At 48.4% G+C, this 24,661-nt stretch overlaps 1 long non-coding RNA gene across 3 annotated transcripts in view; it reads right to left on the reverse strand.

Moving 5' to 3' along the window:
• The window catches only part of LOC137164536 (uncharacterized), a 104,270-nt gene that overhangs the window by 44,327 nt on the left and 35,282 nt on the right, over positions 1-24,661 (reverse strand). Inside the window, exon 1 of one of the 3 annotated variants that reach the window (XR_010923090.1) lies at positions 1,076-1,209. The exons of the other annotated variants lie outside the window; for them this stretch is intronic. This is a non-coding gene — a long non-coding RNA (uncharacterized lncRNA). Of the gene's footprint in view, positions 1-1,075; positions 1,210-24,661 lie in introns of those variants that run through there. 3 annotated transcript variants of the gene reach the window in all.

Here is a 24,661-nt window from a genome sequence, read left to right on the forward strand (position 1 = left end):
CAACCAATATGTGGGCACTGACCCAATACACAGTAAGAAACAAACAAACAATCTCTTCCCTGAAGTGCTTACAATCTGAATAGACAAGACAAACAAAGAATGGGAAAATGAAGTAGTAGTTTTTAAAGAAGGATGTTTTCATCTGACTTAGGGTCATTTGGCTTTTGGAGGTACTCTGTTACCACGGCATATGTTATGAGCTACTTTTACATACTTGCCAGATTTCCTACTGTAAGAGTGTGATGCCAGTCAGACTCCATTTTGGCCCCCTGATAAAGACCATGGCCACTGACCCTGAAGGGTTTGGTTTGAGGACACACACAGCTAGACCACTCACTGGACTCGGCTAATTGGTAAGATTAAGCTCCCATTGATAGCTGCCAGACATAGTGATTAGTACTTAGGGAGTCTTACAGCTGTGAATATCTCAGTTGTGGTACCATATACACATGCCACTGAATTCTCCATATCACAGTCTTTTATCAAACCTGCCAAGTGTCGTACACCTCATGTCAAACTCACACATTTGGCAGCCCTGTAACACTTGCTCACATCTCAAGTAAAATCTCATGCACTGTATAAAGAGAGATCCTCCTCTATAGAATATACTTAACCTGGGGGAAGATGTCCAGGGCTGGGAGTCAGGAAATCATGGGCCCTTGTCTGACCTCTTCTAATGAGTGCACTAATATTTCTATGCACTTCACAACACTTATTATTGACTACAGAGTCATATCTCCTACCCTTGGGGCAGACAGCCACCACCCTTTTACAAATAAAGCGAGATATTGCACAAGGTTTCTTCAGGTAGAGCTGGAAACAGAACACAGATTACCAACGTGAAAGAGTCACAATGAATGTGCCAAAACGATGTGCTTGGTTATCCTCTCTGTAGCTACCCACACTCACCCTGATTCTTCGTCCCAGTCTCTTCCCTCCCCGGATCCTCCTCCCACTTCTCCGTCCACCACCAGTTCCTTGTCAGATCTGTCTCCCCTCCACCCTTCATAGTCAGTTCCAGACTCCTTGCCCAACAAGTCTCAGACTCCCCTCTCAACTCCTGCCCCAGTCTCACCAGACTCCTTTGTCCTAATCTATTCCTTGCTCCCCTCCACAGATTCTTGTCCACTCTGCATTTGCATCAGGCAGTTTCTTCCTCCACTCTGCCTGGGTGCCAGTAGCCAGTGACAGACAGCACATGAGACACAGACCCCCTGCTCTCAGTTATGATCCCTGGCCTCACCCTGGCTGACAGCAGCTGTAGCTGCAGCCCTGGGTGGCAACATGCCCAGTCACACTGTGCGGCTGGCACAGGCAAGGGCCTGTCACTTGTACATGGTGTGAGGAGACAGAGTGACCACGCATGCTCTGTGGGGATGGTGCATGTGCCATCTGGTCAGCTCTACAAGCTGGGAGGGGTTAGAGCATGTCCAGCCCAGACAGAATCTTTGGAGATTTTATCTTTTAACCTCTAAGAAGTCTCTACTGAGCATGCATGAACAGCAAGTTTTCTAAGGTCCATAACTTGACAAATTGCAAGTCCCTGCTCCAAAATATAGTTACCTCAACAGAATGCAGCCATCACAGTTATCAAGGAGCTGGTGAACAGCTATCCCATCCCAAAATATTATGATGTGACTTAAGTGGCAACCATACAGCGTGATGCCCAGTGAGATGGGGCTTGAGGAATCCCTCCTACAGAAGGGACAGCTGGCAGCTTCCGCATCAAGGTCACTGTCACCAACAAAGATATGTCCAAATTTTAAAGCAATTTCTTGCAATACTGTTTGCATGTGAAAAGTTCAACCAGTATCTTCAGAAGCAGGGAACCATCAACATAGAAAGTGACCATTAACCACTAGTAAGTACTTTTAAAAGCTCCTGCTAGAAGCCCCCAAAAACCTTCAGCACCTACTAATGACACTGAAGCGCTACAACTTAGATGTGTGCTACAAGGAGGGGACTGAGCTATACACAGCTGACTTCTTATCCAGAGCAGACTTTCAGGATGAAAATATGGCAGCTGAACAGGAATACGAGATCCTCAACCTGATAGAAATACAGAGAACACTGAAAGACATAAAAACTATCAACCAAACCAGTTAAGTACAAGTTTCAAGGCAGGGGCTGGAAAGAATCCAAGAACAAACTATACAAGACCAAGATTTACAAGTGCTCACATCCATCATTCTGTCAGGATGGCCAGACATCCGGATAGAAGCCCCACCTGCCTCTCAAGAGCATTGCAACTATCAAGATGAGATGTGTGTTCAAGATAGCACCATATCATATATGAAGGCAGTCAAATCACAATACCCAGATCACTGAGAAAGAATGGTTACTTACCTCATAATTGTTGTTCTTTGAGATGTGTTGCTCATGTCCATTCTGAATGTAGGCGTGTGTGTGTGCCACATGCACCGGTGCTGGAAATCTTTCCCCTAACGGTACCCATAGGGCCGGTTCTAGTGCCCTCTGCAGCAGCTCGTATATGTGCTCACATATATGGCGCTGCCGGCCCCCTCCCTCTTAGTTCCTTCTTGCCGGAACTCTGACAGAGGGGATAGAGGGTGGGTGGTGGAATGGACGTGAGCAACACATCTCAAAGAACAACAGTTACGAGGAAAGTAACCGTTCTTTCTTCTTCAAGTGCTTGCTCATGTCCATTCTGAATTTAGATGACTCACCAGCTGTACCTCCGGAGGTGGGCAGAGTTCATGGCTCTGAAGATTGCAGAACTGCTCTGCCGAATCCCACATCGTCCCGAGCTTGCTGTGTGATGGCATAGTGGGACGTGAAGGTATGCACAGACGACCACATAGCAGCCTGACAAATATCCTGAATCGGTACATGTGCCATGTAGGCCACTGAAGACACCTGAGCCCTAGTGGAATGGGCTGATAGGAATGCTGGAGGCGCCGCCCCAGCGTGTTCATAACAGGTGTGAATGCAGGCTGTGATCCAGGATGATATTCGTTGCACGGAAATTGGTTTGCCCTTCATCCTATCCGCAATTGCCACGAAGAGCTGTGTGGAGCAGTGAAACAATGCAGTCCTATCAGTGTAGAAGGCCAGAGCCCTCCTCACATCAAGTGAGTGCAGATGCCTCTCCTCACTGGAGCTATGAGGTTTAGGGCAGAATACCAGCAAAAAGATGTCCTGGTTAACCTGAAAGTAGGAGACGATCTTAGGGAGGAATGCTGGGTGAGGGCGGAGCCGGACTTTATCCTTGAAAAACACCATATAAGGAGGCTCTGCGGTCAGGGCCTTAATCTCCGAGACCCTGCATGCAGAAGTGATTGCTACTAAGAACGCCACCTTCCAGGACAGATTCATGAGCGAGCAGGAGGCCAATGGTTCAAAGGACAGAGCAATGAGCCAAGACAGGATAAGGTTCAGGTTCCACTGGGGAACTGGCTTTCTAATCTGAGGGAAGAGGCTTTCCAGTCCTTTGAGAAACCTAGAAGTCATTGCATGAGAGAAGACCGATCTGCCCTGAATCGGTGGGTGGAACACCGATATTGCTGCTAGGTGGACTTTCACCGACGAAAAGTCCAAGCCTCCCTGTTTGAAATGAAGCAGGTAGTCTAGAATCGTCTGTATAGAAGACTTTGTTGGCAACACCCTGTGCTTGGCCGGCCAGCTGGCAAAGTGCTTCCACTTTGCTAGGTATGGCGCTCTAGTGGACGGCTTTCTGCTTTCCAGCAGCACTCTCTGGACCTGGGCTGAACAGTGTCACTCTTCCTGGCTCAGCCATGCAGCAGCCAAGCCGTCAGATGTAAAGAGGCTAGGTCCGTCGGCCATTGTCCTGGGAGATGAGATCCAGGCACAGTGGTAGAGACCATGGCCGAGCCACAGAGAAGTCTCTCAGCATCCCAAACTAGTGCTGGTCTGGCCACTCCGGGGCTACTAGAATGACTTGAGCTTTGTCTCTCTTGACTGTCACCAGGACTCTGTGCACCAAAGATATTGGGGGGAATGCATACATGAGATCCCCCGACCACAAGAGTAGAAACACATCCAACAGGGAGCCATCCTCCAACCCCAACAGAGAGCAGAAGCAGGCACATTTCCTGTTCTCTCTAGTGGCAAACAGGTCCACCCGGGGAACTCCCCGCCTTTGGAAGATGCGGTTGGCTTCTGGTGGAGAGACCACTCGTGGTGAGAGCAAAAGGACCTGCTCAAACAATCTGCTAGGGTATTCTTCAGCCCCAGCAGATGGACCATTTCTAGGGTGATGTTGTGGTCCACACGAAAGTCCCAGAGACGTATAGCTTCCTGGCACAGGGCTGGGGACCTGGCTCCTCCTTGCCCTGTTGATATAATACATTGCCACTGTGTTGTCCGTGAGTACTCTCACAACTTTGTTGTACAGATGAGGCCTAAACATCGCGCAGGCTCTGAGCTCCTTGACGTTTATATGCACACTTAGCTCCTTTCTGGACCAACGACCTTGTATCCTGAGGATCCCTAGGTGGGCCTCCCACCCCAGGTCCGAGGCATCCGAGACCAGGGACTACGTCGGCCTCGGGGCCATGAAGGGAATTCCTGCCAATACGTGACTGCGGTTTGTCCACCAGTCTAGAGAGGTAAGTATGTGGGAGGGGATTGTGACCACCCTGTCCAGCGGATGTCTTGACGGGGAGTATACTGTAGCCAGCCACAGTTGGAGCAGCCATAAACATAGTCTCACGTGGCAGACCATGTAGGAACAAGCCGCTGTATATCCTAGCAGGCTGAAGCATACCGTCTCCATGGTAATGGGGTGGCCCCTTAGGCTGGCTATAAGATTTGTCATTGTCTGGAATCTGGCGGCAGGCAGCAGTGCCCTGGCTTGTACAAGGCCTTTGTCCAGGACCGCCCGCACAAACTCTATTCTCTGAATTGGAGTGAATAACAACTTCTGTTCATTTATTAACAGGCCCAGCAACTGGCATCACAATCTGCATGTATCAAAGGACTGCTCCCTCGAGTGGCCTCTGATAAGCAAATCGTCAAAGTAGGGGAAGACCTTCACCCCCTTGCGCCTGAGGTGGGCCGCTACCCCTGCCATACACTTGGTAAAAACACAGGGGTCAGTGGAAAGGCCAAATGGTAGAACCACAAATTGGAAATGTTCACGCCTGCTTGTAAACCTCAGGAACCTCCGGTGGCCCAGGAAGATAGCGATATGGAAGTAAGCATCCTTTAAATCGAAAGCGGCAAACCAGTCGCCCGTATCCAGCAAGGGAATGATGGCCACTAAAAACTTTAACCTTTTGAGGAACTTGTTCAGGGCCCTTAGGTCTAATATGGGCCTGAGGACCCCTTTTGCTTTGGGGATCAGGAAGTACATTGAGTAGAATCCTTTTCCCCTCAGGTTGTGAGGAACCTCCTCCATCGCCCCTAACTATATGAGGGATTGAATCTCCTGGACGAGGAGTTGCTCGTGAGAGGGGTCCCTGAAAAAGGACAGGAAAGGAGGGTGGGAAGGCAGGATCAAAGTGAACTGAAGGGTGTAGCTGGCAGCCACCGTGTTCAAAACCCAGCAGTCCGATGTAATCACCCTCCAGGCCAGGAGGAAAGGGGCAAGGCAGGAGACAAATGGGCGGGAGACTGGATCTCGGGCATGAACTGGTCAGTCATCCTCATGCTCCTTCAAAAGCTTTTTTTTCCTGCCTGAGGAATGGCAGCTTGGGCCTGGCTTCAAAGATGATGCCGGTGAATTGCCCCGGCGGCACTTGTAACCTCTATTTCATCTCCGATGGGGCTCTCCCCTGGACTATCCTCCGAAGTGCTGCTGCTGTGAAGGCCTGAAGTTCCTTCTTGATGAGGACAGGGTATAAAGGCCCAAAGATCGCAACATAACCCTAGAGTCCTTTAAACCATGCAGCCTTGAGTCAGTTTGGTCTGCAAACAGAGAAGTGCCATTAAACAGGAGGTCCTAGAGGGAGTACTGCGCCTCCCTCGAGAGACCGGATGACTGGAGCCACGAGGCTTTCGTCAGACACTGTGGAGACCATCACCCGTGCTGCCGAGTCTACCGCCTCTGAAGTCACCTGTAGCGAAGCTCTGGCCACAGTCCTACCCTCCTCCAGGATGGCCTCAAACTCCTGCTTTGAGGGCTGGGGGAGGGAATCAGTGAACATCTCAAGTGACTGCCATACGTTCAGGTGAGTAGCTATCCTTAGCTGCAAACTTGCCGTTGCATAAATTTTACATCCAAATAAGTCCATCTTTTTTGCTTCTTTATTCTTTGGTGCGGAGCTCATTTGGCCTTGCCTGTCTCGCTCATTTGCTGCCGCGACCACTAACAAGCCCGGAGCTGGGTCGGTATACGAATATTCAAACCCCCTAGCAGGCACGTAATATTTCTTCTCTGCCTGCTTGAATGTAGGGGGGCAGAGACATTGGGGTTTACTACCCAGTTTGACCATCCCATCATGCACAGGGAGGGCTACTCTAGAAGGAGCTGCAGATACCAGGACTCCAAAAACAGTCCATCCACTGGTTCTTTGAGCTCCTCTCTCTTAAGGCTCAGGTTAGCCACTATCCTTCTCAGCAGGTCCTGATGTGCCCTATAATCATACAGCGGAGCCTGCAAAAGGCCTGCTACTTCCTCGTCCGGGGAGGACGAGGAGGAGGCCGGCAGTTGAGGGGCTGCGGGCACCTCTTCCCGACAGGCTGCCTGACAATGACTCCTCATACTCTGCCTCAATGGCTACGGTCAGTACTGTAATGGATGTCCTTTAAAGAGTGTGGCACTGAAGCTCCCATGGAGGATAGTGGATATGGTACCACAGAGTGTGGGAATTGCCAGGGGTTCCAGTATTGCTAGGGCCCAGATCACTGTCCTTGCAACCATCCCCCCCATCTGTGGCAGCATAGGGGTAAACACGGAGGGCTTCATAGCTCATCCCCCTCAGGGGAAGTATCACTTCATCTCCCAAGCTCAAGGAAGAGTGCTCCAGTGACCACTGGGGTGCCAACCTTGTTTGCTTGTCTGACTCCCGGCATCGAAGACCCGCTGCTGGGGAGCGGTGACTGGAGCCAGATCGTTGTTGATGCGGCAATCTCGTCTTGTTCTTGGGTTTCCTATAAGGACTCCTGCAGTGCCATGGCTCCAGTGCCCTGTTGTGTGTCAGCGATACCCGACGCCCTGGGCTCAGAGAACTTCAAGACTCCAAAAAAAATACTGACACTCAGTGGATCGGTGCCGACGTCCCAGGGACCAGTGCCTATCATTCAGCAACCGGTGGCTTGACCTCCATCTGTCCTGGTGCGGCTCAGGTGACCAATGCCGAGAGCCTAACAAGCTCCTGGAGGTCGGTGAAGGGTGGCCCATAGACAAGGGCCAGGACCGTTGCGCCAACATCGGCATCTCCCTGTGTGAATCTCCGGTTGGGGTGTCTGCGCCTTGGTTCACTGCACTACCCCTCTCAAAGTGTAGGTGGCACCAGTGAGGCCAACAGGCTCCTCATCGCCTGGAATGCCTCAGGCGTGGAAAGGACCAACAGGTGGCATGGCCCTCTGCTGCTCCCCGGAGTTGGCGGCGGCACAGTAGCCAGAGTCGACACCTGTCCAAACGGAGACCCTTTCCGGGCTAACTCCAGCTTCTTAGCCAGCTTCGGCGCTGGAGAACACTCTCTCTCTGACTGCACCTTCTTCTGGTGCTTCTTCGGCACCAGGAATAATGAATGGTGTGGGAGGAGCTTCGATGTTGGCGGAGCGCTTTTCAACGATGCCACAGTACTTGGTCCAGAGTCCAACCTTGGCTGCGACGCCGGCCTGAGCACCACTTCCATCAGAGTGGCCTTAAGTCTTATATCTCGGTCCTTCATGGTTCTTGGGCAAAAGCTCTTACATATCTTGCACTTTGCAGAGAGGTGGGCTTCTCCCAAGCACCTCAGACAACTCTGATGTGGGTCTCTCAATGGCATAGGCTTCTTACAAGAAGTGCAGGGCTTGAATCCCAGGGACCGGGGCATGCCCCATCCCTGGGAGCTTCCTTAGCTTTGAACCTAACTAACTAATAACAACTTTCTAGAACTTTGAACTATATAGACACACTGGTACTAAGTAGAGAGAAAAACCACTAGGAACACAAAGACTTGCAAAAGCAAGAGAATCAGTCCAGCATCATCACGGGCGGTAAGAAGGAACTGAGAGGGTGGGGGCTGGCAGTGCCATATATGGAAGCGCATACACACGCCGCTGCAGAGGCCGCTAGAGCAGGCCATACGGGTACCACTAGGGAAAAAAATTTCTGGCACTGTTGCATGTGGCAGACATACGCACCAACATTTAGAATGGACATGAGCAAGAGCTCGAAGAAGAACAGAAATACTCTCAAAAATATATTATAGCCATTCTGGAATAGAAGCCCGTAACAGGAAGGCCAGAGATGCCGTATACTGTACAAGATGACCCAGGATATCTGAGATTTGATGAAGAGTTGTGATGCTTTTGAGGAAATGTAGGCCAAGCTGCAAAACACACAATGAAAATACACAGCATCCCCAACAGACCTTGGCGCAAAGTAGAAATGGACCTTTTTACCGCAAACCATGCAAACTATCTGTAAAGGTGCAGACAGTCCCTGTGCACCCCCTTGCAGCCTGGAGTGGTTCTGCAGCTGTGCCCCAACTTAATTTCCCTTAACTAGAGTGGCAATTGGCTCACTTTAACAGCTGGGGGCAAGGAGAGACCAACACACACTAACAAAATAGCATGGCTTCAGGACTAGAGTAATAACAATAATCAGTTCATAAAATCCTCATCTCAGGACCCTGGTTCAGCTCCTGAAATTAAAAGCCACAGAACAAAGCTTCTGGTTAGGCTAGTCACCGAGAGCCTTAGAGTATGTCTACATGGCAAAACCAAACAAAAACAAAACAACAGTGAGTCTCAGAGCCTGGGTCTACAGGCTCAGACTCACTGGGCTCATGCTATGGCACGAAAAATAGCTGTGTAAATGTTCCAACTCTGGCTGACACTCTGGGTCCTGGGTTTCAGAGCCCTGAACTCCAGCCCAAACTGGAACTTCTACATGACTATTTTTAGTGCCATAGCATGAGCATGAGTCTGTAGACCCAGGCTCTGAGACTTACGGCTGTGAGGGTGTTTTTGCAGTGTAGACATACCTGAGAGAAAACCACCACCCCCCAACGTAGCCTGAATGGCTTCTAGTCCCCTCTCTCTCTTGCCCAACTTCCTGTTCCTATTTAAATAGCCCAACCCTAAGCTGTCCCAGCTATAGGATCAAGCCTGTCCCTTAAAGGCAGTATATTTTTTCACACTACCTCATTATTGCAGACTCCTATTCAAACTTCTGGCTACTAAATGAACGATCAGAAACTACTGCAGTGAACATCACAGACAACGCAATGAAGCATTTCTTCAGGTGAAGTATCTCAAACTGTGCAGTTTCAGACAACAAACTCCAATTTGCTTTCAGTGCAGTTTACCTGGGAATAAGAATTCAGTGATATCACATCATCACCATGCCACAGCCAGGCAAATGGCAAAGCTAAATTGGTAGTTAAAATTGCTAAAAAGACTCTATTAAAGAAAGCTGCAAAAAGCAGAGAAACCATATGGCAAGACATTCTTAAATTGGGAAAACACTGCCAGAGAAGGTATGATGGTCTAAAAAACATGACCTAGGAAGAAAAATTGAAAAAATTGGGTGTGTTTCATCTGGAGAAGAGAAGACTAAGGGAGGACAGGATAACAGTCTTCAAGTACATAAAAGGTCTTTATAAAAAGGAGAGTAATAAATTGTTCTTATCCACTGAGGCCAGGACAAGAGGCAATGGGCTTAAATAGCAGCAACAAGGGAGATTTAGGTTAGAGATTTGGAAAAACTTCCTAACTAACTGTCATGGCAGCTAAGCACTGGAAAACAATGTTACTTACCAGTAACTGATGTTCTTCGAGATGTGTTGCTCATGTCCATTCCATTATGGATGAGAGCACACCACTGTGCACAGTTCCCGGAACTTTTTTCCCCTTCGCAGATCCCGTAGGGCCAGCTCTGGTGCCCCCTGGAGTCCCACATGCATGCCAAGATATATGATGCACTGCCAGCCCTACGCCCCCTCAGTCCCTTCTTTCTACCAACTCCGACAGCAGGGATGAGGGGTGGGATGTGGAATGGACATGAGCAACACATCTCGAAGAACATCAGTTACTGGTAAGTAACCAAGTGATTGCTCATGTCCATTCCATTATAGGTGACTAACAAGCAATACCTTGGAGGTGGGTAGGAATTACCAGTGAGCTGCCCTCAACCCGGCTCTGCAAAATCCCACGTCCTCTGTTGCCTGTTGAGCAATGGCGCTTAAGCTCTGGTTGAGTACGCTGTGATGGTTCGTGGAAGGGACACCCTCACCTGCTGGTCGCAGAACTTGATGCATGATGTAATCCACGAGGAGATGCCATCTCCTCTCCTCCTCTGAACTGTGCAGTTTGGGAAAAACATGGGGAGAAAATTATCTTGGTTACAATGAAATGGGAAATCACCTTGGGCAAGAAGGCTGGATGCTGCCTCAACTGCACCTTATCCTTACAGGATACTGTATAAGGGGGCTCTGAGGTCAAGGCCCCAATCTTGGAGACCCTCCTAGCTGAGGTAATGGCCACCAGGAAGGCTACCTTCCATAAAAGGATGAGCAGAGGGCATGAAGCCATGGGTTCAAAGGGGGGCCCCGTGCGTCTCGAGAGGATCTGGTTGAGATCCCAGGGAGGCCCCGGGTCACAGACTGGCGGGTAAAGCCTCTCTACCCCCTTGAGGAAACTGACCGACATGGGGTAGGAAAACAGCAGTCTCCCCTCTAGCTGCTGATGGAAGGCCGAAATGGCCGCCAGGTGAACCTTCAGCGAGGCCAGAGCCAGACCCTGGAGCTTTAGCTGGAGCAGGTACTCCAGGGTCACCTGTTAAGGCGGTAGGCTGGGCAGACTGCCCCAGACTCTGCCTAAGAGGTAAACCATTTCCACTTAACCCGATACACAACCTGTGTAGACAGTTTCCTGCTGCCAAGCAGGAGTTGTTGGGCCTCCACCGAGCAGGCTGTGTCCCCCTCCATCAGCCACAGGGCCTCCAGGCCGTGCGGTGCAGGGGGTCCAGGTCCGGGTGCAACAGTTCATGAGGAACGCATCAGAAATCAACCCAGTCACATGACCCCAGAGCGAACAGAACCTCAGATACTTCACGTTCTAGGCCAATGCAAATAGGTCCAGTTGGGGAACGCCCCCTTCTGGAAGATCATCGCCACCACCTCCGGGTGCAACGGCCAGTTGTGGCAGGGTAGGAACAACTTGCTGAGGCTATCTGCCTCGTCATTCCTCACTCCCAGGAGTCGTTGCAGAGGGCCAAGGGGTGCTCTCCCCCCTGCCTATCTATGTAAACCATGGCTGTGGTGTTGTCCGTCAGCACCTGCACCACTCTGGCTGTTGGGAATCAGAGAGACACTTTATTCGCTAGGCGAATGGCCCTCAGCTCCTTCACGTTGCTGTGCAGGAGTTTCTCCTCCCCCGACCAGAGCACCTGATTGCCTGGGTTGGCGCTGATGCGGGCTCCCCATCTGGAAGCGTCAGAAATTAGGGTGACCGACCAGTTCCTTGAATGGAACACCTTTCATCATTGCCCGGGGAGTCCACCACCAGTCTAGGGAGGCTAGGACGGGTGGGGGAACTGTGACCACCCGGTCCAATGGGTGTCTGCTCAGCCCATATACCAAGGTCAACCATGCCTGAAGCGGTCTGAGACTCAGGCGAGCTAGTCTCACTTCGTGTGTGTAGGCTGCCATGTGGTCTAACAGCTGCGGGCAGCGCCTGGCTGATGCCGTGGGGCATCAGCATCCACTCAGTGAACTCCCTTGTAGCTGCGAGTAGGCCAAGGGGCAGGGCTGTGAGCTGACAGTGGAAGCCAGCCACCGGGAGACTGAGAAACGCCTGTGGCTGGTGTTACCAGATTTGCCCTTCACCTTGGGGTATGCTCATTTATTAGGGTTACCTTCCTGGAAGGGGGGGGTGTGATTCTAGGGGTGTGATTCTACTAATGTACTGCTTGTGTTACTTGTGTGTTCATGGGGCTACAAGCCCCCTCCCAATGGAGGTATCCTGCAGGACCTAAGATTTTCAGGGCTGGGTTCCTCCAGCACAACCCCCCCCCACAGACAGACAGACAGACACAGACACAGACACACACACAGACACACACACTTCAGCTCAACTTAGTGCGTCTGAGCAGACCGGGCTATCAGCATTCTCAGCTGACCCCTTATATGTCCCTGAACTCAGCAGGCTGGGTGACACCACACTCTCAGTGGCTACCCTTATATGCCCCTGTGCAACACACCAGAATAGAGCAGGCTGGGTCCAAACAACACCTTTTTGGCTACTCCCCTTAATTGCCCCTTGGAATCAATCAGGCTAGGTCAAACAGCACTTCAGCTGCACCCTCATTTGCCCCTGGACCCCATAGGCTAGGCAGAGTAGCACTTGCTGGCTGTCCCCTTCATATGCCCCTTTACACCACAATTGTTCTAGCAATAACCCCCTTGATGAGCAAACCCCATAGGATTTTTGGGCACTCCAGGGATCTTTGGCTTAGGTAAGAGAAACGTTGCTACAGAGCAAGATAGGGACCAAGGACACAAAGGAAGAACATAAAGTTGAGAGAGAGAGAGAGAAAGTGGCAACCAGCTTGATTATAACAGTTATTTTATTGCTAGGTATATAAAACTTATGATACTAATAGTAATACCATACAAGGAGAGAAAAACAATCAAACACTTACAATACTACACAATTACAATTGGGGTATTGGAGAAAGCTATCCCAGGTTTGATTACAAAAGTAGAAAGTTATACCTGGACTGAGAGAGAGAGAGAGAGATCAGTTGTGTTGGGGGAAGGAGGAGGGGGTTGATCTCACCACTCCATGCAGTTCAGAGGTTCCCAGGAACAGGCTTGTCAGTTCAGGGTCTGGAGTGCTTTGAGTCTGGCAGAGCCCCCAACACGATCAGTCAGGAAGAGAAGACAGGTTACAGTGGAACTGATGCAGAGTTTGGATCCAAGCATCAGAACAGAGGTTTGAGCTTTGATAGGGGATTTGTAGATGCCAGGTTTGTTTATGGATAAACAATGTCTGGACAAAAGGAGCTGATCCTTCCTGGAAGGGCATCTTTCCTTGAGAGAGAGATCACAATGCAACCAGGATATAGTGTTTTGCATATCAATAACTAGAATGGTCTGATAACTGCGGAGCTGGATGTGTACAGGTGTTAGTTCATTTACATCAAGAGCAGGGATTTCCCAACATGCAGTGCTTCCCTGCTTCAGCAATCCCAGAGTTCAGTGCGTTCCTTGCTGTACCAATCCCAGAATTCTGTGCGTGTTCCATCTTCGATGTAGATGAAGCTTCTGTTCTCCATTCATGTGCTAACTGAGATGCTTATGAGGCATGGGGAGTTGTCTCACCCTTAATGGGGAGGGTTTCAGTTGTGTCTCCTGCCTTTTCATATTGAGAATGTCTTTGATTTCTGGTTCAAGCAGCCTGCCAGGTGGTGGTGGGGGGGGGGGGGGTATTCAGGTGAGCAATTGGGGTTTTGCGCCCTGGTTCCCCAAGAACACAGAGCTGCTAGGTAACACTGGGGAGGATAGACACCTGAAGTGAGAGGTGTCCCTGAAGATGGATGTAGGGAGTAGATTATTTAACTGTTGTCCAACCCCCTGGGTGTCCCTGTTGGGGGGCTGAGGATGAGCTGGGGGGTTGATTTCTACTTCTGAACCCCCTATTCCTGTCCCTATTTCTATAGGGTTGAAAGGACCTAAACGGAGGCCTTGGCAGCTGCTGCGCCTGGGGCCATGACTGCCGCCTGGAAGCCTGGGGAGTGTACAGGCCCAGGGAGTGAAGTGTGGCCCTGGAGTCCTTCAGACCATGCAGCTTTGTATCGGTCTGATCGGAGAATAGGGCCGACCCATCGAAGGGGAGGTCCTGAATCGATTGCTGCACCTCCTGGGACAGGCCTGAGGATAGCAGCCATGAGCACCTTCTCATGGCAATAGCGGAAGCTATGGCCCTACCTGGCATGTCAGCAGCGTCACTGGCTGTCTGGAGCACTGCCCTAGCCACCGTGATTCCTTCATCCAGGATGGTGGTATGGTCTGCAGGCTGGTCCTGGGACAAGGCCTCAGCAAAACGCCTGAGGGAGTCCCACAAGTTAAAACTGTATCTGCCCAAGAGGGCCTGATGGTTGGCAATCCTGAACTGCAGGGCTGCCATTGAATAAATTTTTCTCCCAAACAAATCCAGCTTTTTGTTGTCTTTGTTCTTGGGAGTGGAACCTGGCTGACCTTGCCTGTCCGCTGGTTGGCTGCATCTATTACCAGGGTTCCCAGGGCTGGGTGAGTGAACAAATACTTGAACCCTTTGGCCGGGACATAATACTTTTTCTCGGCTACCTTTGATATACGGGTGACCGAGGAAGGGGTTTGCCAAAGGGCCTTTACAATTTTGAGGACCCTATTGTGGACTGGTAAGGCCACCCTCACTGTGGCAGCCGCCGCCAGCACATTGAAGAGGGTATCATCGGCTTCCTCTAACTTCTTCACCTCCAGCCCCAAGTCAGAGGCCACCCTCTTGAGCAGCTCCTGTTTCACCCTGAAATCCTCCAGTGGCACCAGATGGTCCCGGGAGATTGCCTTGTCCAGTGAGGAGGAAGAGGACTGCTGAGGCGCGTCCTGTGGGTTTTCCCTCACCTGATGAAGGGATTCATCCATAGAGGGTCTCTCCATGGGGTCCAACTCCTTGTCCAAGGAGTGGTGTTTAAGGGCCTTCTATTGAGCCGGAGGCACAGACCGAACCCCTCTGACAGGATGGATTGTGGCCCCTGTCCCATCTGGATGCCCCATGGGGCCCAATAAGGCCATTGCTGTGGCCATTGATCCTGGGGCCAACCTGGGGTTGACTGCACTGCCGGCTGTGGTGCCTTGTGGGGGCGTCAGCTTTCCCGATGACTGTCCCCCCTGTGGGACCCCGAGCCACTAGACCTGCGGTGGCATGCACGGCCTCGGTCCCGGGCGCCGTCTGGTGCCAGGGACTGTCTTCTCGATGCCTCCAACCTGGAGGACGATGAGGACCGCCTCTGTCGCCATGAACGCTGCTGGCGAGTAGAGGTTTGCTCCGAGGAGCTCAAGGTACCGGAGTGTCGTCTCGGCACCGATGACTTGCAGTGCCGCTTACCCTTTGGTGATCAAGACCAGCTCCGCTCCAAACTCTGCGGTGCCGAGCCTGACTCCAGCGACTGGGTTCCACGTTGGGGATTGCGCAGTGCCAAGTCTTTCAATGGAGACCAGGTTCTGTGCTGCCTCGGTGCGGGCAAACTCCTCAGTGCCGGGGATCTGGAGCAGGTGTCTGAGTGCCAGCCGGCGGACCTCGACTGGTGCCGCCTCTTGGCCTGCGCTGCCTCCGGTGCTGGGGACCGATGTTGGCGCCGAGAGGGACACTCCACATCCTGAGTTGAAGCAGGCCGGCTTGATGACGCCAACCTGGAGCGATTGCTGGGGGAACGTCCTCACTCTACCCCCGGTGGCCGTCTGGCAGGAGATCTTCCTCCTCATACCGGGGATCTCCACCGCCCTTCGGGGGGGGGTACCTAATGTGGGCTTGCCCCGGGACACTGGCCCCTTCTCCCTTGGTGGAGGGGGGGGGCGGAGGTGGCATAGGCAAGGCCAACAAGGCTCTTGCCGTCTGAAAAGCCTCCAGTGTTGATGGCATCGGCAGGGGCACTCTCCCACTTCCAGGAGTCGGGGCAGGCTCCCTGCTCAGAGATGCAAGCACCGGAGAAGACTCGACGGGCCATGGCCGGTGCATCTCCACACTCGACCCTGCCTGTACCGATGGCGCAGGAGAGTGTCCGCGCTCCGCGCGCTGCCTCTTCTTCGGCACCTGGGATGTTGCTCGGTGCCGAGTCGAGCCCTCTGCCGGCAGTGCACTCTGCATCGAGGTGACGCTCAGTGCTGAGGTGGAGCGGGACGGCTCGGACACCGGGCAGAGCGCTGCCTCCATTAGCAGGGCTTTTAATCGGATCTCTCGGTCCTTCTGAGTCTGCGGTTTAAAAGCCCTGCAGATCTTACATTTATCTTTCCTGTGCTCTTAACAGCTACCTAAAACTAACTAAACTACTTAGAACAACAACAGTTCAAACAAGGGGAATAGTACGTGCAGAGAGCAAGGCTAGTTCCAGCAACCATCATGGGCGGAAAGAAGGAACTGAGGGGGCATAGGGCCGGCAATGCCTCATATACTGCGGCATGCGCGTGGGACTCCAGGGGGCACCAGAGCCGGCCCTATGGGATTTGCTAAGGGAAAAAAAAGTTCCGGGAACCGTGCACGGTGGCGTGCACTCACCTATAGTGGAATGGACATGAGCAACACATCTCGAAGAAGAACAAATTATTTAGGGATGTTGTGGAATTTCCATCACTGCAGGTTTTTAAGAAGAGGTTAGACAAACCTGTCAGGGATAGTCTAGATAATATTTGGTCCTGCTTCAGTGTCAGGGACTGAACTAGATGAACTATTGAAGTCCTTTGCAGTCCCACATTTCTAGGACTGTATGAATAGCTGCCTGGTCCATGCAAACCTTGGTCCACATAGCTCCAATATTGCAAAAGCCAGAGCAGGGGGAACGAGTAACAGACCAAAAAAGGGAGAGAGAAATGCAAAAGGCCAAAGCCTACTAGGACCAACAAGCTAAGGGCCTCCCAGAGCCACAACCAGGAGATCCTGTCAGGATCAAATTATTTCCTTAGAACAAAACATGCACTTGGAAACAAGTTACCTGTGTTGAACAGATAAATCCTTATTCATATAGGTGAGCAGTGGATGGGCACATATTTCCCTGAAACCACGAACATATTCGCCCTCTACAAACACAAGACACACCCAGATAGAGAGGATGAAGCAATACACAGTCCGCCGAGACTCACGACACCGAAGGAACACAGACCAATGAGTGTCCAATAGATAATGAAACAGGCTCTCAGAGCACTATGTCACCAGATGAACCAAGTGCAAGGCAGGCTCCGGCTGCCACCACAAGACAGACTTGCACTCATTCCAAGATCATTGACCCCCTCTCTGCCCCTTCCCAGGCAAGGTGTTACAGGGAAGGAAAAGAGCGGAGCCATCCCATTGCTCACAGGAGGGGAGGGATTAGCTGCCCTCAGGTGCTGGGCTCTTTCTGCTCCCCCTTCCCTTCCTGTGAGAACAGTGTGGGCTTCTGTGGGAAATGGGAGCAAGGCCGAGCGAAAGACAGCAAATCGGAGTGTGGTTCCCTGAAATGGAATTGACATTCATGAGTGGGCTGGGCTTTCCACATCTTTGCTGGACTGGCTCTAGCCCAGACAAAATCCCATGACTCACAAAGTGACTAGAGCTGGCAACACTGCAGGTTATGGTATTTATGTTTGAATTTGCTACCTTAGATGTGGCAAAATGGACAGTAGGATAGGAAACTTCCCAATTGGGGGGTAGCAAGGGGGCTATAGCATGCTAGTACATATAGGGTAATATATAGAAACTTAGGAACATTACCACCCTAGGATAGAAACTTCTGCTTTCAGGATGTGCTTGATGAGAGAGAACAGTGTGTGTGGAAGAAGGAACAAAGTCTGAATGTTGTCTTGGCTCCCCCTCTTTTTATGCTTGAACACTGAACAGTCAAACGGACAAGAGAAGTACAGTTACTCTTGCACCACTGCCTACCAAACAGCTATGACAGTCTTGATCTATAACTAAACAATACAGGAGTCCTCAGATTTCTAATAGTGACTCTGCTCTTTGTTTCAACAAGGTGCTCATGTTCCACATGCTATTTCTGTTTAACTGGCAAGCAGAGAATCTATTTCCAGTGTGGTATAGGACAGGCAGAATACAGTTGTCTCACAGCATGTGGGTAACCCAAGTCCTAGGTTTCCCTCCATTTCATAGACTGAGTTTAAAGCATTCTATTATATCTAAGTCCCCAAGTGTAACCTTTGCAATAAGAGGTTGTTAGAAACTTTGCTTTTTATCTTGTAAAGAAAAAAGGCATAGTTCTAAAATTCACAGCAACATACCAATCTTGGCAAATACTACCACAAAAAAAAAAAAAGTATCTACAGACATGCGTTCAAGTAAAACCTGCAAATTCACTTAACTGTACTTAAGATCCCTTTCATTCATTTTCAGCAAACATTTATGCAGTGAAGACTTGTTTTCAGGAAGGTTCACAGACAGGGAAAACATTGCAGATTCTTGTGCAAATGTGTGTTCACAAATAAAGACTTGTGCAAAGATTTGCACCGGAAGTGTTTGTGCAGTTATCTCAAAAGTTCCACCAGTCAGGGAACAAAAACAGATTGTATGTACTATTCTGAATGGTTTAAGCAACCAATCTCACACACAGAGCTAAAGCAAACAGTCACACATAAGCTACAGCCTGAACTGTGTTCCCATCAACCATGCATTAAGTAATATCCAATAATGAAAAGTTTGTAAAAATGAAAGATTGTTTGCAGATAATTTGTGAACTGAAAGGATGTATTTGTCAAATATATGTTATATATCACCTTTCTCCAGTCATATACTTCATATTTCTATTAACAACAGCTTTTTGCTAAGTTTCTCCTTAGATCTCCCATCCCACACTAGAAAAAGTCAATAGCAGGCTAACAGTTTGTCGTGGGAAAGTAGAGAGGTGTTTCTGTTAAAGTGCATAGGGTCAGCATGTGCAGAATGCAAAATGCCACTGGACGTAGAGAACCAAATAGCAAACTAAGTAATGAGTTCCCATTTCAGATGGAACAGATCATATCCTCATCTACAAAGCCCTTTTCAGATACACTGACGGAAGAACAATCCCCTGATTCTCAGCGCCAGTTGGAGAGAGTAATGCAGTGAGAATCTCCTGGAGGACTCATCAGTTGTTGCCACAGGATGCTTCTGGTTATGATTAGGAGGGGGACATTTTTTCTCCCCTTTCCCTATGGGCACAGTGTGTTATGTGGAATGTCTGCTCACTTATGACACAGGAACCCAAAGGGAACAGCTGTGATTGTCTCATTAGATTTGTATGTCATGGTATCACGTTCATGGTGCAGTCCAGACGAGTGAGGTATTGTGTCACTGCCTGCCCTGTAACTTTGGGTGCCTCACAATGCTTTGCTGTTGTAGCTCCCAACCTGGGACACTCACAACCAGCCTACTAGATAGTCCTTGTTCAGCAGTTTGACCCCACCAGTCTGTCTGCCTCCCGACTCTGCTTCCACCAGCCTTGGTTACTACTTAGGGGTGAACCCAACATGCTCCCAGTCCTGAATTTTCCCAAAACCATGAGGTATGTAATGTCCAGCCCTCTCGTGGACAGTTCAGAGAAATAATATGGTTCTCTTGCTCCTTTAAGGAAACAAAGCACACCAGTTTGCCAGATGAACTGGAGTTGACATTCACTTTAGTATAAACACAGCACTGTTGGTTTAGATTAATAGTAAAACAAAAACAAAAGAAGATATACTTGAATTCACTGAAAGTCCTAAGAGATAAAGTTAGAAATGGTTACAAGCAAAGCGAAAACATGCATCTAAAATTCTAGCAAGTTTTTGTTCAAGTCTTTGTTCAAAATGGCCTCCTCTCACCCACCGTCTTCCAGCAAGATGGTGACTGACCCTCTCCTTGGTCAAGATTTCTTCCAGAGGCCCAAAGGTGCTGGTGCCTTTGTCTTCTTAGGTAAAAGAGATGAAAGGGACAAAAAACCCCAAGTTATTTATAGTCCATTGAATCTTTGAACTGGATTCTTCTGAAGGTTACCCCACAAAGTAAAGTTTATTGAAGCTGTAGGGAAGCTGGACATGAAAGCTGGTGATGAAGGAAACTCCATGCTATTTCTTCCCCTGCTTGTGTTTGCCAAAATATCATTTTGTTTTGGTTTTCTGGTTTCTCCTCCCCCTGCTGTCTTGATGATCCTGTTTACTAATTATATGTAAATTGGGGTAAACACACATTCCTTTGTTTAGCTCTATAACAACTTTTGCCCAGGCAGGCCTGTCTGGTTTTGACCATGTGTGGATATCATCATACAGTGTGAATTCAGAACTTTACATATGATACATTTCACCATTTTATTGACCAGAGAGTTATTAGTTTTCAAAATTATATGTCACAAAGCATATTTTGTATAAAGATGCTTTTTCTGCAGGAAGAGAGATAACCTCTGAAGAGCTCAGTGCCACCATTAGCATGCAAGTGGCTGTGCATTTTCTCCTTCTATGAAATGTTATATGAATAAGGGCCAAGTATGGTCAATTCTTTCCGCTTACCACAATTAATTGTTCTATCAACCACCATGTACTGACTGTGCTCCAGAAACACACAGCACTTGCATCAGGTCCCATAGTGTGTAGTATGTGAACACAGGGTGCTTTGGGTCACACATTAGAGAAGATGGTTATCAAACTGGACTTCCCCATTGTTATCCCAGGTGTTCAAAAATCCTAAGTCAGCTCCAACAAATTGTAAGATTGGTTTTAAAAAAAAGTCTCATGATTTAAAAAAAAAAAATTAAAAAAAAAATCTGGGGTTCTTCTTTTTTCAGTCACATTTTCTAGATTTCATCTATAACCATGAGGGCTAGAAATTTACCTTTATAAAAAAAAAAAAAAAAAAAAAAACACTGAGACTCTTGTGATTCCAGGAGCTGAGGCTTAAAGAAAAAACACCAAGCATGAGAGCTGGCAACACAGAGTATCCTAAGAGGAGAATGGTGAAGTGTGCTACTTCATTGGTGATTTGGGTTCAGTACCTTAAAGCAGCAGAGTCTGGGTCACACTTACGTAACCTCAGGCTTTGGCACAGTGCACAGGACTTGCAGCAATGGCTGCCACAAGTTGCTGAAGTAGTAGCGAAAGACTAGAGGAGTTGTTCTGGTTAGTATGTCCCACTCTGGAAGCACTATCACTCTGGAATGAAAAGTCTCCACACATGGAGTTATTCAGGACCAGCTATTGCATTCTCATACTAATCTGTGTTAACTTCCAAGTGCAGACAGGTTTAGTGAAAAATGTCAGTCTGGGTGAAAAAAGATTGACTGTAGAAGGAAAGCAGAGGAAAGGTCTTAAGTACATCAGATGCAGGAAGCCTACTAAACAGGCAGTGTGGACACTAGGGACACTGCAAGTAGACATCTGCAGCTGGCCTGTGCCAGCTGAGTTGGTCTCATCGGGCTCAGGCTAAGGGGCTGCTTAACTACAGTGTAGATGTTCAGGCTCTGATGTTGCAGCCTGAACTCTGGGACCCTCCCATCTTGCAGAGTCCTAGAGCCTGGGCTCCAGCCCAAGCATGAATGTCTACACAGCAGTTGAACAGCACCTTAGCCCAAGACCCACAAGCCCAAGTCAGCTGGCACAGGCCAGCCGTGGGTTTTTAATTGCAGTGTAGACATACCCACGATGAAACAAGATGTTAAAGGAGCACTCAGGGAAGACAAGGCCATTGCACAGAAGATACATGAATTCTTTGCATCGGTCATCATTGCAGAAGATGTGGGAGAGATAGCCACATCAGAGCTATTCTTTTTGGACAACAAATCTGAAGTACTGTCCTACATGGATGTGTCTATAGAAGAGGTTTAGAACAAACTGATTAGTTAAACAGAAACATGTCACCAGTACCAGATGGTATTCACCCAAGAGTTCTGAAGGAACTCAAACATGAAATTGCAGAACCACTAACTGTGGTATGTAACCTATCACTAAAACAAGCCTCTAACCAGATGACTGGAGGATAGCTAACGTAATGCCAATTTTAAACAAGGGCTCCAGAGGCGATCCTTTTACAGGCACCAGTAAGCCTAAATTCAGTACCAGGCAAACGGGTAGAAAAAGAACAGAATCATCAGACACAAACAAATGTGATTTGTTGGGGGAAGAGTCAACATAGCTTTTGTAAAGAGAAGTCATGCCTCAGCAATCTATTGGAATTCTTTGAGGGTGTCAGCAAGCATGTGGATAAGGGTGATCTAGTCAATATAATGTACTTGGATTTTCAGAAAGCTTTTGACAAAGTCGCTCACCAAAGGCTCTTAAGCAAAGTAAGCAGGCATGGGATGAAAGGAAAGGTCCTCTCATGGATCAGTACCTGGTTAAAAGACAGGAAACAAAGGGTAAAAATAGAAGGTCAGTTTTCACAATGGAGAGAGGTAAATAGCAAGGTCCCCCCAAGGATCTGTACTGGGACCTGAGCTCTTCAACATATTCATTAACCATCTGGAGAAGGGAGCAAACAAACAAGATGATACAAAATTCAAGCTTGTTAAGTTCAAAGCTGACTGCAAAGAGTTACAGGGGGATCTCCCAAAATTGGTGACTGGGCAACACATTGGCTGATTAAATTCAACACGGATACGTGCAAAATATTGCACACTAGAAAAAATAATCCCAACTACACACACACAACAATAGTGTCTAATTTAGCTGTCACCACTCAAGAAATATCTTGGAATCACCACAGACAATTCTCTGAAAACATCAGCTCAATGTAAAGCAGTGGTCAAAAAGGCTTAGAGATTGTTAGGAACTATTAGGAAAGAGCTAGAAAATAAAACAGCAAATATAATGCCTTGTACACTGCGTCCAGTTCAGGTTTCCTCACCTCAAAAAGGCTATAGTAGAACTAGAAAAGATTCAGAGACGAGCAACAAAGATGATCAAGGGAATGAAATGGCTTCCATATGAGGAGAAACTAAAAAGAGTAGGGCTGTTCATCTTAGAAAAGAGACAACTGGGAGGATATGACAGAGGTCTATAAAATCATGAATGGAGTGGAAAAAAAAACACCAGAGGGTCACCCAATAAAATTAACAGGCAGCTGGTTTAATACAAAGAAGTACTTTTACCACACAACGCATAACTAACCTGTGGAACTCATTGCTATGGGATGTTGTGATGGCCAAAAGTATAAATGTGTATAAAAAACAACTTAAAAAAACCCCAAGAGTCCTGTAGCACCTTAAAGACTAACAAATTTCTGCAGACATAAGCTTTCATGGGCTACAACACACTTCGTCAGATGCATGAAGTGGAAATCACAGATAAGAGGTATATATATACACATCCAAGGGTAAGAAACAACGGGGAGGGCAAGTGCTCACATATTCAATTCAGTTAGAGTAGATGAGGCCTATTCACAACCATTGATTAGAAGGTGAGAATGTGTGAACAGTGACAATTACTTCTTGTAATGAGATAACCCAGTCTGATTGTGTCAAGTTTGCATATGAGTTCCAGCTCTGCAGTTTCTCGCTGAAGTCTGTTTTTGAAGTTTTTTTGTAGAAGTATGGCAACTTTCAAGTCAGCTACAGATTGTCCTGGGAGATTGAAGTGCTCTCTGACTAGTTTATGGATGTTACCATTTTTTATGTCTGATTTGTGACCATTTATTCTTTTGCGTAGTGACAGTCTGGTTTGGCCAATGTACATGGCAGAGGGGCATTGCTGGCACATGATGGCATATAGTACATTAGTAGATGTGCAGGTGAATGAGCTCCTGATGGTGTGGCTGATGTGGTTGGGACCTGTGATGGTATCACTAGAGTCGATGTGCAGGCAGAGCTGGCAATGGGGTTTGTTGCAGTGATAGGTTCCTAGATTAGTGTTCTAAAAGAAGTACATGGAGGATAGGTCCAGCAATGGCTATTAGCCAAGATGGTCAGGGATGCAATCGCATGCGTGGGGTGACCCTAAACCTCTGACCACCAGAAGCAGGAGTGAAAGACAGGGATACATCACTCCCTCTGCCCTGTTCTGTTCACAACCCCTGAAGCTCTGGCATTGGCCACTGTTGAAGATGGGCTACTAAGCTACACTGACCATTGGGCTGACCCCATATGGCTGTTCCCAGCTTTGTGGAACTGGACATGCACACATACACCTCTGCTGGTGAGGTCAATTTAGCTCAAGTATTCTTTTTTCTGCTCTCTTACTGCAAACAAATGTTTGTAAATATGTAAGGTAGACAAGAAACTACAGTGAAGTGAACCCCCACAGAGTTCTAGATTACAGGAGATATCAGTTAAAATTCTCCAAGCTTCCAGTCAGAAAAGAACATTTTTTTGTTTGCTGTTACCTCCCAAGCACCAAAAGAAGCAGCACTGCTGACAGTAAATCATTTTCCCCTGATGTTTTCATTGTATTTGGCTTTACCTGTTACAAAAAAAGTGTTTACATAAATCTGAAAAAAACTCCAAATTGGATTAATATAAGGAGCAACATCTGTCATAAGTGGCAGCCAGGAGGAAGGCATGGCCATCCAAGTCATAGCACATGGCATCTGAACCAAAAGCGTACTAGAGCATAGAGTTTACTGAGCTGTACATAGTGTTCAGTACACAGATTACAAGTGACTCCACTGTATTGGGTTCACAGGCCTTGCAGCTGGGTATCTTTGCTATCTCCTATTCATGCATGTCCACTGCTCTGAGCAGTCATCTCCAGCACTCATGGAGGTGCATTGAAGATGATTAAATTTTAAAGCTGAAAGCATAGCATGATTAAACAAACAAGCCCTAGTCATTAAGACACGTGCTTGTGAAATAGGACTCTGGTAGAATTAGCACTAACTAGATCAGTTAACCTGTGTC

This window comes from Emydura macquarii, unplaced genomic scaffold, assembly GCF_026122565.2.
Source record: "Emydura macquarii macquarii isolate MOO-44397 ecotype Brisbane River unplaced genomic scaffold, CSIRO-AGI_Emac_v2 contig_2676, whole genome shotgun sequence".
Taxonomy (NCBI): Eukaryota; Metazoa; Chordata; order Testudines; family Chelidae; genus Emydura; species Emydura macquarii.